Source organism: Macaca mulatta, chromosome 1, assembly GCF_049350105.2.
Source record: "Macaca mulatta isolate MMU2019108-1 chromosome 1, T2T-MMU8v2.0, whole genome shotgun sequence".
Classification (NCBI taxonomy): Eukaryota; Metazoa; Chordata; class Mammalia; order Primates; family Cercopithecidae; genus Macaca; species Macaca mulatta.
In genome coordinates, this window is record NC_133406.1 from 193712119 (window position 1) to 193725825 (window position 13707).

Here is a 13707-nt window from a genome sequence, read left to right on the forward strand (position 1 = left end):
TCTTGTTCCCTCAACTGGGAGGTGACACAGAAGCAAAAAAGAGTGCTCAGTTTCTTGAACAGTAACCTTAAACTTTTTCCATAAAGTATAATATGTCCAACCAAGTTGCCAGTTATATCAAGTGTTGTTTTTATTTTTTACCTTTTCTGAATCATAGACATTTTCCCAAATAGGAAGAATATCATGAATCTTTTCCAGAAACTTGTACATGCTCCTAGCACCAACAATGTGTCTATGATTTCATGGCATTGGTCAAGCATGAACCCATGTCTAGACCCAATTGAGAGCCCTTCCTCTGCCTAAGTATTAAGAACTTTGGCAATGTCCCTGTCTAGTAATGGAGGCACCCATTAGCTCAGGAAGCAAGTCATTTCATCCTTAGGCAGCTATCATTCACAAAAGTGTTTCAGAATACTGAACCCAAACCTTTCTTATGACTTTTGCCCATTGGCACACTCAAAATTTCTTTATAAATTGATAGTTTTCAGAGTTCTTTTATTACTTTTATATAATTGAATCTGTACCACCCGCCATGTGATGTATGTAGTATTATTGTTACACTCAATTCCAGATGAGTAAAGAGGAGTTCAACGAGATCAGGTGACATACCCAAGATCTCTCAGTCATTGAATAGCAGACCCAAAACTCTTGGAGCCTTGGCAACTATTTATGTATTTAGAGACAGTTCTCAGGTCTTTCTAAGTCCCCAGTGTTTTGGGTCTATGGTGTTGGCAAGTCAGATGAAGGCTTTCACTAACATCCACTACCACAGAGTCAACATGTGGAGACCTGAGGGTGTTCATGGCAGTCACCCTGGAACCAACTGTCTTCTGCAGCTACTCCCACAAGCTAAATTTTAGAAAATTTGGGTTTTAGGGTTCAAGTCACATTTGATTTCAAATCCTGGCTCCACTTCCTAGTAGCTGAATAATCTCCATGAGCTGTAGTTTTCTCCTGTCAAACTGACCATAGCAACACTTCCTTCATAATGTTATTGAGAAGATGAAAGGAGAGTTCTTATGTAAAGGCATAGTATAGTGTCTGTTATAGAGTAGACATTCAATAAAGTTTTGTTTCCTTATGGGAGTCTGAGACATATCCTTCTGGCTTTATTTCCATATTTGTGGTTTCCTGTGTTATTTGCTATTTGAAAACAGCATCTTTATTGTTCTGATCTCTTTGGGGACCAGGGAAATTTCTCTTTCTATTGGTTTAGAAGATATCATGGACAACTGTGCTCTTTTCTGCATCCAGAGAGACAAGATGGTGTCCCTTACCAGAAGGCATAGCCTTGATGCAATCTTTTGTCCAGTCTACCGAATTTGTTCAATTCCTCAAAGAAATTTTAAGTCTCTGGATTAGCATACATTTGAATGCTTAACATAATATTATAAAACATTTTAATGGAAATCATTCAATAGGAAAATAAAATAATCTAGAAAGAGTGTGTCAGTAAATGGGAAATCAATATTTAATTTTCAAAGATTCCATTCATGTGCATTTCCGAAATGCAGGGCTGGGATGGGGAAAGAACAGGAAGAGCTGCTAGTGATTGGTAGACACAGGTTATTTTATGTATTTTTTAAAAGAAGATGAGTTTTGTCTTCTTTACATGACATTCACTGTGGGGTCTGTAGTAGTAATTTATATGAATGCAACTCTTACATTTAAGGATCAGTGAGGAAAACGGAAACTGCAGTAGGTAGTTCAAACAGAGGAATATAACACAAGGAATTGTTTCTATAAGTGTTGGAAGACTGAAAAAGAAAAAAAAAAAAAGCAACTGTGCTCAGCTATCTAAGGAGGGCATCCTGCATGGCAGCAACGAAACCATAAACAAAAACAAAGAATGAATGTTATTAAAGTCAGGAAAACATTCACATCTTGGAGAAAGAGGGGGTTTGTGATAGGAAGGCAGGCATGAGGTTTTTAGCAGTGCTAGTCATGTGCAATTTTTTCTTTTAAACCAGGTAGCAACTATATGGCTGTTTGTTAGACAACATTTTAAGCTGTACATCTGTTCCCTGTACTTTTTGAATGTGTTCTATGTTTCACCATTTTAAAAGTTTTTAAAACATGATCAGTTTGGTTTTATTAACACCATAAATACGCAGCATCTCAAGGATAATCATAATTGTGGGGTGGCAGTGTTTAAGGTTCAGAGATGGTGATAAGGAAGAGGGGTGTGAATTCTCTTTCATGTCAAGTGATTGAACATCTTACTTGGGCAATCTAAGGTGGTAAAAGCTGGAGTCCTAAGAAGTCCATTTGCATCTTGGAGAAAGAGGGGTTTGTTATATTCCTGCCTTCCGTGACATAATTAAGGCAGGCAGACTATTCCTTCCGCAATTGTACCATTGCCTGAAGTGAGGAAAGGAATAAAATAGGGCATACTGAATACTGTGTGACTGACACAATGTTTTTCTATATAAGAACTAGTGATAATCTTTAAATAACATAGGACTCTAGCCTGCACCCTTACCCTCCCAAATGTACACAGACTATCTCAATGCACAATAACTCACTGATACCAGAAGAGAGAAATAATCAAATGTATAAGAAGAAAATTCAGGATGAAATAGGCATACAGATCTTACCAGGTAATAGAAGATCTATCCCCTAGGAGTTCCCTGATTTCATCTCGGCATCTCTGCTGATGCTCAGGTACTTTGCCAAGCAGTAAAGGATCCAGGAGATAGCACTGGATGTGGTGTCATGTCCTGCAATCATGAACGTTTTCACTTCAGCCTGGAGATCTGCTTCAGAGAAGTCTTTGATGTTTTTGCTCTAAAAAATTACAGTGATGATCTTTATCAAAGCTGGCTATGGATTGTTATCTTTTTCAATTGTAGCAATGATGATACAAAAAGTGTTTTAAATTCAAAATTAATACAACTAATTTGGCATATATTTTTCTATTTTACTTTTTTTCAAACCTTAACAGAACACCAGGCAATGTAAAAAGAAATGACTCAACAGAATTCCACTGGCAGAATAAATTGAGAGTCCCACTGACATTCATATTTTTTGATTTATTAATTCTACTTAAAGGAATAAACTCTAAGAAAATTTTTAAAAATTGCACAAGAGATTTATGTACAAGAATGTTTAATACCATAGTCAAAAGAAGGGAAGACCGTAAGTGGCCAAAAATAGAGAAAGGTAAAATAAAGTATGGACCGCCCATAAAATGGGACGTTATGTAGTAACTAAAATTAAGTCTTTGAATAACTTCTTAATGATAAGGGAAAAGCTCATGATTTCATATTAGGTGAAAAGAGCAGTATTAGAAATGTATTACATAGGTATATGTGAGATAATAGTAATTTAAAAATATACAAGTTGAATAGACAAAATATTGAAGGAAAATAGTAGTATTACCAAATGGGATTGCAGGCAGTTTTAATTTCCTTTACTGTCTGTTTAATTTTGTTTAACAATTAATGTGTACTATTTTTCCACCAACAACAGGCAAGCCAAGAGCCAAATCATGAATGAGCTCCCATTCACAACTGCCACAAAAGAATAAAATATCTAGGAATATATCTAACAGGGGAAGTGAAGGACCTTTTCGAGAAGAACTACAAACCACTGCTCAAAGAAATCTGGGATGACACAAACAAGTGAGAAAACATTCCATGCTCTTGGGTAAGAAGAATCAATATCATGAAAATGGCCATATTGCCCAAAGCAATTTATAGATTCAATGCTGTTCCCCTTAAAGTACTACTGAGATTCTTCATAGAATTAGAAAATCTTTTAAAATTCATATGGGACTGGGTGCAGTGGCTCAAGCCTGTAATCCCAGCACTTTGGAAGGCCGAGGCAGGAGGATCACTTGAGGTCAAGAGTTCAAGACCAGCCTGGCCAACATGATGAAACCCCATCTCTACTAAAAATACAAAAATTAGCCAGGCATGATGGCTGGCATCTGTAATCCCAGCTACTCGGGAGGCTGAGACACAAGAATCACTTGAACCCGGGAGGTGGAGATTGCAGTGAGCTGGGAGCACACCACTGCACTCCAGCTTAGGCAACAGAGTGACAGTCAGTCTCAAAAAAAAAAAAAAAAAAAAAAAAAAAAAAAAAAAAAAAAAAATCATATGGAACCAAAAAGAGCCTGAATAGCCAAGACAATCCTAAGAAAACAAACAAACAAACAAAACAAAGCTGCAGGCCTCTTCAAGTTATACCACAAGACTACAGTAAGTAAAAAAGCATGGTACTGGTGCAAGAACAGACACAGAGACCAATTGAACAGAATAGGGAACCCAGAAATAAGACTGCATGCCTACAACCATCTGATCTTCAGCCAAGTCAACAATAACAAGCAATGGAAAAAGGATTCCCTATGTAATAAATCATGCTGGGAGAACTGGCTAGTCATATGGAAAAAATTGAAACTTCCTTATATTATGTGCAAAAATCAACTCAAGATAGATTAAAGACTTAAATGTAAAACCCAAAACTATAAAAACCCCAGACAAAAATCTAGGCAATACCATTCAGGACAAAGGCGTGGGCAAAGACTTCATGACAAAGATGCCAAAAGCAATACCATTTGACCCAATGATCCCATTACTGGGTGTATACCCAAAGGAATACAAATCATTCTATTATAAAGATAAGTGCACACATATGTTCACTGCAGCACTATTCACAATAGCAAAGACATGGAATCAACTTAAATGCCCATCAATAACAGATTGGATAAAGAAAATGTGGTACATATACACCATGGAATACTATGCAGACATTAAAAGGAATGAGATCATGTCCTTTGCAGGGACATGGATGGAGCTAGAAGCCATTATCCTCAGAAAACTAACACAGGAAAAGAAAACCAAATACCACATGTTCTCACTTATAAGTGGGAGCTGAATGATGAGAACACATGGACACGGGGTGTAGGAACAACACACCTGGGGCCTGTTGGAGGGTGGGGGCTGGGAGGAGGGACAGCATCAGGAATAGCTGATGAGGCCAGGCATGGTGGCTCATGCCTGTAATTCCAGCACTTTGGGAGGCTGAGGTGGGCAGATCATTTGAGGTCAGGAGTTCGAGATCAGCCTGGCCAACATGGCGAAACCCAGTCTCTATTAAAAATACAAAAATATTAGCCAGGCCTGGTGGCAATGCCTGTAGTCCCTGCAACTCGGGAGGCTGAGGCAGGAGAATCGCTTGAACCCGGGAGGCAGAGTTTGCAGTGAGCCAAGATCGTGCCACTGTACTCCAGCCTGGGTGACAGAGTGAGGCTCCGTTGAAAAAAAAAAAAAAAGAATGAATGCTGGGCTTAATATCTAGATGATGGGATGGTCTGTACAGCAAACCACTATGGCACACGTTTACCTATGTAACAAACCTGCACATCCTGCACATGTACCCCTGAACTTAAGAGTTGGAAATCAAAAAGAAAAAAGATATTAACTAAAAATAAAAACAATGTGTGCTATTTTTTCTAATCAGAAAATGTGATTTTATTTTATTATTATTATTTTTAGAGTTGATGTCTTGCTCTGTCACACAGACTGGAGTGCAGTGGCATGATTAGCTTTGAATTCCTGTTCAAGTGATCCTCCCACCCCAGCCTCCAGAGTAGTTAGGCCTACAGGCACTGCTGCCACACCTGGATAATTTTAAAATATTTTTTAGAGATGGGGTCTTGCTATGTTGCCCAGGCTTGTCTCAAACTCCTGGCCTCAGGTGACTCTCCCTCTGTCTCCTGAGTCGCTGGATTACAGGTATGAGCCACCACGCTCAGCAGAAAATAAATTTTTTTTAACAAGTCATTAGTTCCTGGCAATTCTAGGTCACTTCCAAATCCACCTTATTTTGCAGTGCCCTGTTCTTAGTAGTCCTGGTTTAGGAAGACTTGTGTTTCACATGATAAAGGTAGCCAAAACAATGAAAGTTGAGTTCACAGAGTATTTATTTTTGTTCCCTCACGGAGTATTTATTTATTTTTGTTCCCTCACATAATTCAGCACAATTAAATTCAGCAAATATTTATTGAACACTTGGAGATGATGAAGGAAAATGATGATGTGAACACCATGTTCACATGGTGTCATCTGGTTCAATGGAAACGGCATGGGATTTGGACTGAACCAGAATTGTCTTAAATCCTGGCTTTGTTAGTTTTAGGCATGTCATCTTGAGCAGTTGACTTCACTTTTTGAGCCACCATTTCTCTTCCTTAAAGATATTATTTATAATAAAGGTTGAAGGTGCTTGGCACACAAGTTCTGCCTTTAGCAGTTAGGAGTAAAATGTCTTCCATAGCCAAATTTTAGTCTCAATATCGTCCCATCAGCAGGAAAATAGCCACTCAGTTCCTTTGTTCTTTTAAGGCATCTAGTCTGTTTCCTATTAAAATGGTACTAGTAAGGGGATTCTAAGTTTAGAAATTAATCAGAACCATTTTTCTAAGGTAAATGCAATTTGGCACATTGCCTCCATTAAAGGACGCTTGTGCAAAAATGACACAGTCTCTCATTTTTGGGGGAGCCAGGCAGATTACACAGGGCGTAGGAAGGCAAAAGAGGAAATACACAAGGTGGATAAGCTAAGGTTGTGTGGGTAAAGCATCACTTAGTTCATCCGGTTCCATAGCTCGGAGGACCACGCCTTTAACCATAGATGGCATATTTAACAGGGCACCGGGACCCAAGAACCAGGGAGGGAAAACAGCCAGAAGGATGCTCCCCTGTCTTGTCCTCCACCCTGGGTCATATGGAAAGGAAGGAGACTAAAAGAACTCTCACATCTTTTTCTAGATGGGTAACAGGTTATCTTCAGCTTGCACCCCTCTGGAGTGCACTCTGAGACACTGGAACTTCTTTAACCTCAGGACTTCAAGAAGAAAAGCAACTCATTTTCTTTTGCACAAGTGCATGGCATTTTTACTAAACCTTTGCAAACATTGTAAGACCAACCCAACTCTTTTAACAATCATATCAGGTGGGCCCAAAAAAGAATAGTTCCCCCAGATTAGAGAAGTAACCTCCAGGGAAACTAGACACGGGAACATGACTTTGAGATAAATTGTAGATTTTACCCTTGTTGGATTTGTTTGAGAAAGATGTATATAAATGAATCAGAAGAAAAGGTAAGGGACATAACCTTGGTTTTACAGTTTTTGGAAAACAAGAATTGGTATCCTTCATTCATGCCATCAATGTCTTTATGTGGGATAAAGACAGGGAAGTAAAAATGGGGGGGAAAACATATGAACATCTAGGAAAAGAGAGGACTGTTAATATGAGATTCACTTTCTGCAGAAGTCCAGGTGAAATGAACCTGTAAAATACCTTGAGTTCTAAGGGTAGGAAGATACCTTACGGCATTCATTCTCTCAGGCCCTAGTGTATTCTCTCTGTCTTTCTCTCTGTTCATAGACTTCAATATAAAACAACTGCCCTCTAGACATTTCCCTTTGTGTACCACACAGACACCTCAGGACCCCAGCAAATCCAAACCTGATCTATCCCTTCAACACCAGATAGCCTCCTCTTCCTCTATCCACTTAAAGACATGACTATATTCCCTATTCCCTGTCAAAAGTTGGGACCCCTTCTTAACTAATTCCTCATTCTCGTCCTCCAAATCTACTTGTTGGAAGATAATTCTGGCATTTCTTCGGAAACTGTTAAAAGAGACTGATAGAATTGTTAAGGATGTTTCCAAAACTATTTTGGGAAGAATGTATGTATCTTTACATTTAGGGCTAATAAGCATGAGCCTTTCTACTCTAGACATTCCAGGGTCCTAAAAAATAATGTCTAGGAGTGACATCAGCAAAAATGCTAGATTAGGAACTGTCCAGGGCCATCCCTCCCCAAAGCAAAAACAAAAATTATCTGGCAAAAAAACTGTTATAGTCAACTTTAGCAGAATTCTGGAAGACAGTTAGTTGTTTACAGCAACCAAGTGAGCACTTAATCAGAAGAAAGGCCACTGAAAAAGAATAGAAAAGATTGGTGGCATTGTAATTTAGCCTTGCCCCACATCCCTCTCCAGTACCATGGCAATCTTGAAGATGGCAGCTTGCATTCTCAAGGGGTTCTGATTCCTGGATCCTAGAGAAAGCAGAGTGGTCCTTGTTCTCAAGGAATTTTGTTTGTTTTGACGTCTGTGTGGGTTTTCTAAAGGACTGGGGCTTGCCTATGTTTTACCTAACTCAGAATTCTCTCAGGGCAGGGAAGTGTTCCTCAAAAACATTGAGAAGCAAAAGAACTATCACTGCTTCCTGGGACAAAAAAGAATAATTGAGGCAATAATAAACACACTGAAACCTAGAAGGAAAAGCCGGGAATGGGAATTTTTTTTGGAATCAACGCCTTAAGATGTTCTCACATATAACAGGGTACCTACACATACACAGGGTAGACTGCATGCTTGGAAAAGACATGATAAGACCATAGGCTTTTAACTTTGACTAGTCCTTACACAAAGTGCAAGAAGAAAGAGAAAGCTAAAAAGGCAAACTTGTAAATGCCCTGATTAAATACTAAAGGTGTGCCCCAACACAGAACCAACCAGGAAAGACCTGGAGAATATTTTTATTTTCTTTTCTACTTTTTTTCTTTTATTCCTTTTTTTCTTACATGACATTTAAAATGTTCAGTTTTAAACAAAAAAAATTACAAAGCATATAAAAGAAACAAAGGATGTATGACTTATGCACAAGAAAAATAAATGAAAAGAAACTGTTATTGAGGAAGCGTAGATGTTGGACTTACTAGACAACTTTAAATCAACTGTCTTAAATATGCTCAAATACCTAAAATAAACCACAGCCAAAGATGAAACAAAACCAAAATACTAATGTATGAACAATAGAGAATATTAACAGACATAGAAGTTGTGAACAGAAACAAATAAAGTTCCGGAACTGGAGTATACAGTAACTGAAACAAAAAGTTTATAAGGTTTCAGCAGTTGATTTGAGCAGGGAGAGAAAAAATTAGCAGTTGGAGATAGGTCAATTGAGATTGTTGAATCTGAGGAGCAGAAATAGAAAACAGAATGAAAAAAATGAATGGTTCTAAGAGACCTGTGGGATACCCTCAAGCATACTAACATATGCATAATTGAAGTCCCAAAAGAGAGAAGAGAGAGAACTAACACTGAAGAAATAATGACTGAAAATATCCAAAATTTGAGGAAAGACATGAATCTATAGGAAAAGAAGCCCAATGAACTACAAGCAGGATAAACTCAAAGAGATTCACCCTGAGACACATTAGAATCAATTTGTTGAAAGCCAAAGATAAAGAGAAAATCTGGAAAGCAGCAACAGAGAAGGTGACTCATCTCATACAAGAGGTCTTCAATAAAATTAACAGCCTATTTCTAATCAGAAACCATGGAGGTCAGAAGGCAGTGAGATGAAATATTCAAACTGCTGAAAGGAAAAAAAGCCAACTAGGAATTATATATTTAGCAAAATGATCCTTCAAGAATGAAAGAGAAATTATGACATTCCCTATAAACAAAAGTTGAGAGGGTTTGTTTTTAATAGACCTACTCCACAAGAAGTACTAAAGCAGGCCTTTCAGGCTGAAATGAAAGATCACTAAGCAGTAACTCAGAGCCATGTAAAAAAATGAACACTGGTGAGGGTAACTACATAGGTAAACATAAAAGTCAGTATTATTGTATCTTTGGTTTTTAATTCCTCTTTTTGCTTACATGGTATACATACACATGCATAAAACAACAGTTATAAATCTATGTTATGGGCACACAATGTATAAAGATGCAATCTGTGACAATAACAATATATAGAGATGGAGATGTATAGGATGAGAATTTTTGGATACTATTGAACTAAATTTGTATTAATTTAAACCAAGTTGATATAGCTTTAAGATATTAATTGTAATCCCACATTAACCACTATGAAAATAACTAAAAATATACAGATAAGGAAATGAGAAGAGTAACATAAAAATGTCACCATACGAAAAAACAAAAATTAATTAAACACCAAAGTAGGCAGTAATGGAGGAAGTGAGGAACATAAAATATATATGACAGGCTGAGCACAGTGGTGACACTTGTAGTCTCAGCACTTTGGGAGATGGATGGGGAAGCATTGTTTGAAGCCAGAAGTTTGAGACCAGCCTGGACAACATAGTGAGACCCTTGTCTATACAAAAGAAAAAATTATCCAGGCATGGTGGTGCAGGCCTATAGTACCAACTACTCAGGAGGCTGAAGTGGGAGAATTACTTGAGCCCAAGAGCTAGAGGATGCAGTGAGCTATGATGGCACCACTGCACCCTACCCTAGGTGACAGAGCAAGATGCTATCTCTAAAAAAAGGTATAAGACATATAAAAAACCAACAGAGAAATGTCAGAAATAAGTGCTTCCTTATCAGTAATTATTTTAAATGTAACTGGGTTAAACTATTCAATTAAAAGGCAGAGATTGGCAGAATGGACTAAAAAATGGGATCCACTAATATGCTGCTTACAAGAGACTCACTTTAGCTCTGAAGAAACAAAGAGGTTAAAAGTGAAAGGGTAGAAAAGGTGTTCTATGTAAACAGTAAGGAAAAGAGAGCAGGGTGATTATCAGTTAAATATACTTTAAAATATTGTGACATAAAGAAAGACATTATGTATTGTTAAGGAGTCAATCCATCAAGAAGATATAACAGTAATAAATATATACATATATACCTAACAATAGAACCCCACAGTATATGAGGCAAGCTGACAGCATTTAAGGGAGAAATAGACATTCTAACATTATAATTGGAGAATTCACTACATCCCTTTCAATAATGGACAGAACAATAGAAAAAATTAATAAGGAAATAGAGAACTTGAACAACACTATAATTATGCCAAACAGACATGTTCTAAATGCTCCACCTAACAACAGCAGATTACATGTTCTTCTCAAGAGTGCATGGGTCATTTTTCAGCATAGATCATATGGTAAGTCACAAAAAAAGTCTCAATAAATTTAAAAAGATCGAAATCATACAAAAATACCTCTCCATAGAATAAAAGTAGAAATAGAATAAAACTAGAAATCAGTATCAGAAGTGAAACAGGAAAATTCACAGAACATGAATATTAAACAAGACATGCTTAAACAACCAAAGGGACAAGGAATAAATCATAAGAGACATTAGAAAATATTTCAAGGCAAATGAAAATGAAAACAATATACCCAATGTTATGGAAGTCAGCAAAAGCGGTGCTTAATGAGATTTTTATAGCTTAAATATCTTCATTTAAAAAATAAAGTCCTTAAATCAATACCCTAACTGTATACTTTAATGAACTGGAAAAAGAAGGGCAAATGAAACCCAAAGCTACTGAAGGAAAGAAATAATAAAGATTACAGCTGAGATAAATAAAATAAAAACAGGAAAACAACAGAAAAAAATCAACAAATAAAAATTATTTCTTTGAGAAGATTAACAAAATTGACAAAACTTTAATTAGATTATCAAGAAAAGTGAGAAGAATCAAGTTACTACAATCAGAAATGAAAGTAGGGACATTACTATCAACTTATTATTACAGATAATAAAAGGATTATAAGAGGACACTATGGACTACTCCCTTGGACTCCGTGGTTGTCTGTTAGTGGGAGATCCTTGTTGCTGTCCCTTCACCTCCTTCAACCTTGCAGAACCTCACAAGTCCCTGTCATATGTGAGTGCAGCTCCACATTGGCTAGGCTGATGTCCAGATTGGCAGTTCCTGCTAGGATCTCTACTGCCTGGAACATGGCCTCTAGCCTGATGGCAAGGCCAAGAGACAAGACTATTGTGGGAAGAAATGACTCCTTCAGTACCTTCTTCAGTGAGGCAGGTGCTGACAACCATGTGACTAGGGCAGTGTTTGTAGATGTTGAACCTGGAGTCATTGACAAAGTTCACACTGGCACCTACTGCCAGTTCTTCCACCCTGGGCAGCTCATCACAGGCAAGGAAGATGCTGCCTATAACTATACTTGAGGGCACTATTGCATAGGCAAGGGGATTATATTGACCTCATCTTGGACTGAATTTGCAAGATGGTTGACTAGTGCACAGGTCTTCAGAATTTCTTGGTTTTTTACTGCTTTGGTGAGGGGACTTATTCTGGGTTCACTTCTCTGCTGGTGGAATGTTCTTTCTGTTGATTATGGCAAGAAGTCCAAGTTGGAGTTCTCCACATACCCAACCCCCCATTATTTCCACAGCTATAGTTGTATAATTCTATCTTCATCTCCCACATCACCCTGTGGCACTCTGATTGTGCCTTCGTGGCAGACAATGAGGCCATCTATGACATCTGTGGAGAAACCTTAATATTGAGTGCCCAACCTACACTAGCTTTAACTAGGCAGACTGTGTCCTCCATCATTGCTTCCCTCAGATTTGATGTAGCCCTGAATGTTAATCTGACAGAAGTCTAGACCAAACTGGTGCACTGCCTCTGCATCCACTTCCCTGTGACCACATATGCCCTCATCATCTCTGCTGAGAAAGCCTATCACGAACAACTTGCTGTAGCAAAGATCACCAATGCTTGCTTTGAGCCAGCCAACCAGATAGTGAAATGTGACTCTTGCCATGGTAAATACATGGCTTGCTGCCTGTTGTACCATTGGTACATGGTCCCCAAAGATGTCAATGCTGCCATCACCACCATCAAGACCAAGCCTACTATCCAGTTTGTGGATTGGTATCCCACTGGTTTTAAGGTTGGTATTAATTACCAGCCTCCCCGTGAGGTACCTGGGGGAGACCTGGTCAATGTATAGAGAGCTGTGTGCATGCTGAGCAACACCACAGCAGTTGCTGAGGCCTGGGCTTCCCTGGACCACACGTTTGACCTGATGTATGATAAGCATGCCTCTGTTCACTGGTATATGAATGAGTGGCTAGAGGAAGGAGAGGACATGGCTGCCCTTAAGAAGGATTATGAGGAGGTTGGAGCAGATAGCACAGAGGGAAAGGATGAGGGTGAAGAATATTAACCCTTTTCCTACAATTTTATACTCTGTTGTCTTGAGACTGTCCTATTTCTGTTCGGTGAAACTGTCTGTTCATTGTGGCCCTAAACTGTCAATAAAAGTGATGTTTCCATGTTAAATGTCAATAAAGAGGATACTATGAACAATTGTATGCTGACGAATTGTGTAACCTAGATGAATTGGACAAATTCTTGAAAGCACAAGAACTACCAAACTGACTCAAGAACAAGTAGAAAATCTGAATGGACCTACAGCTGGTAAGGTAAAGAGAATGAATTAGCAATCAAAAATCGCTAATAAAGAAAAGCACAGGACCTGAGCGCTTTGCTGATGAATTCTACCACACATTTAAAGATAAATTAGGGCCAATACTTCTAAAACTCTTCTAAAAAACAGAAGAAGGAGAGAAGGAGCACTTCCTAACTCCTTCTATGATGCCAGCATTACCCTGATGCCTAAGCCAGACAAAAATAGTACAAAAAAAGAAAAGTATGGCCCAATATTCCTTATGAATACAGATAAAAAAATTCTTCAAAAAATACTAGCGAAAGGAGTCCAGCAGGATATTAGGCAATTTTACATAATGACCAAGTGGGATTTATTCCAGGAATGCAAGAGCACTTTAATAGAATGAAGAAAAAAACCACATGATGATCTCAGTTGTTACAGGAAAAATATTTTACAAAACACAACACCCTTTCATGATAAAAACTCAGTA

At 38.1% G+C, this 13707-nt stretch overlaps 1 pseudogene; it reads left to right on the top strand.

Annotated features, from left to right (window-relative positions):
- Positions 1–12285: 12285 nt before the first annotated feature.
- Positions 12286–12992, top strand: LOC710788 (tubulin alpha-1C chain pseudogene; annotated as a pseudogene).
- Positions 12993–13707: the final 715 nt, after the last annotated feature.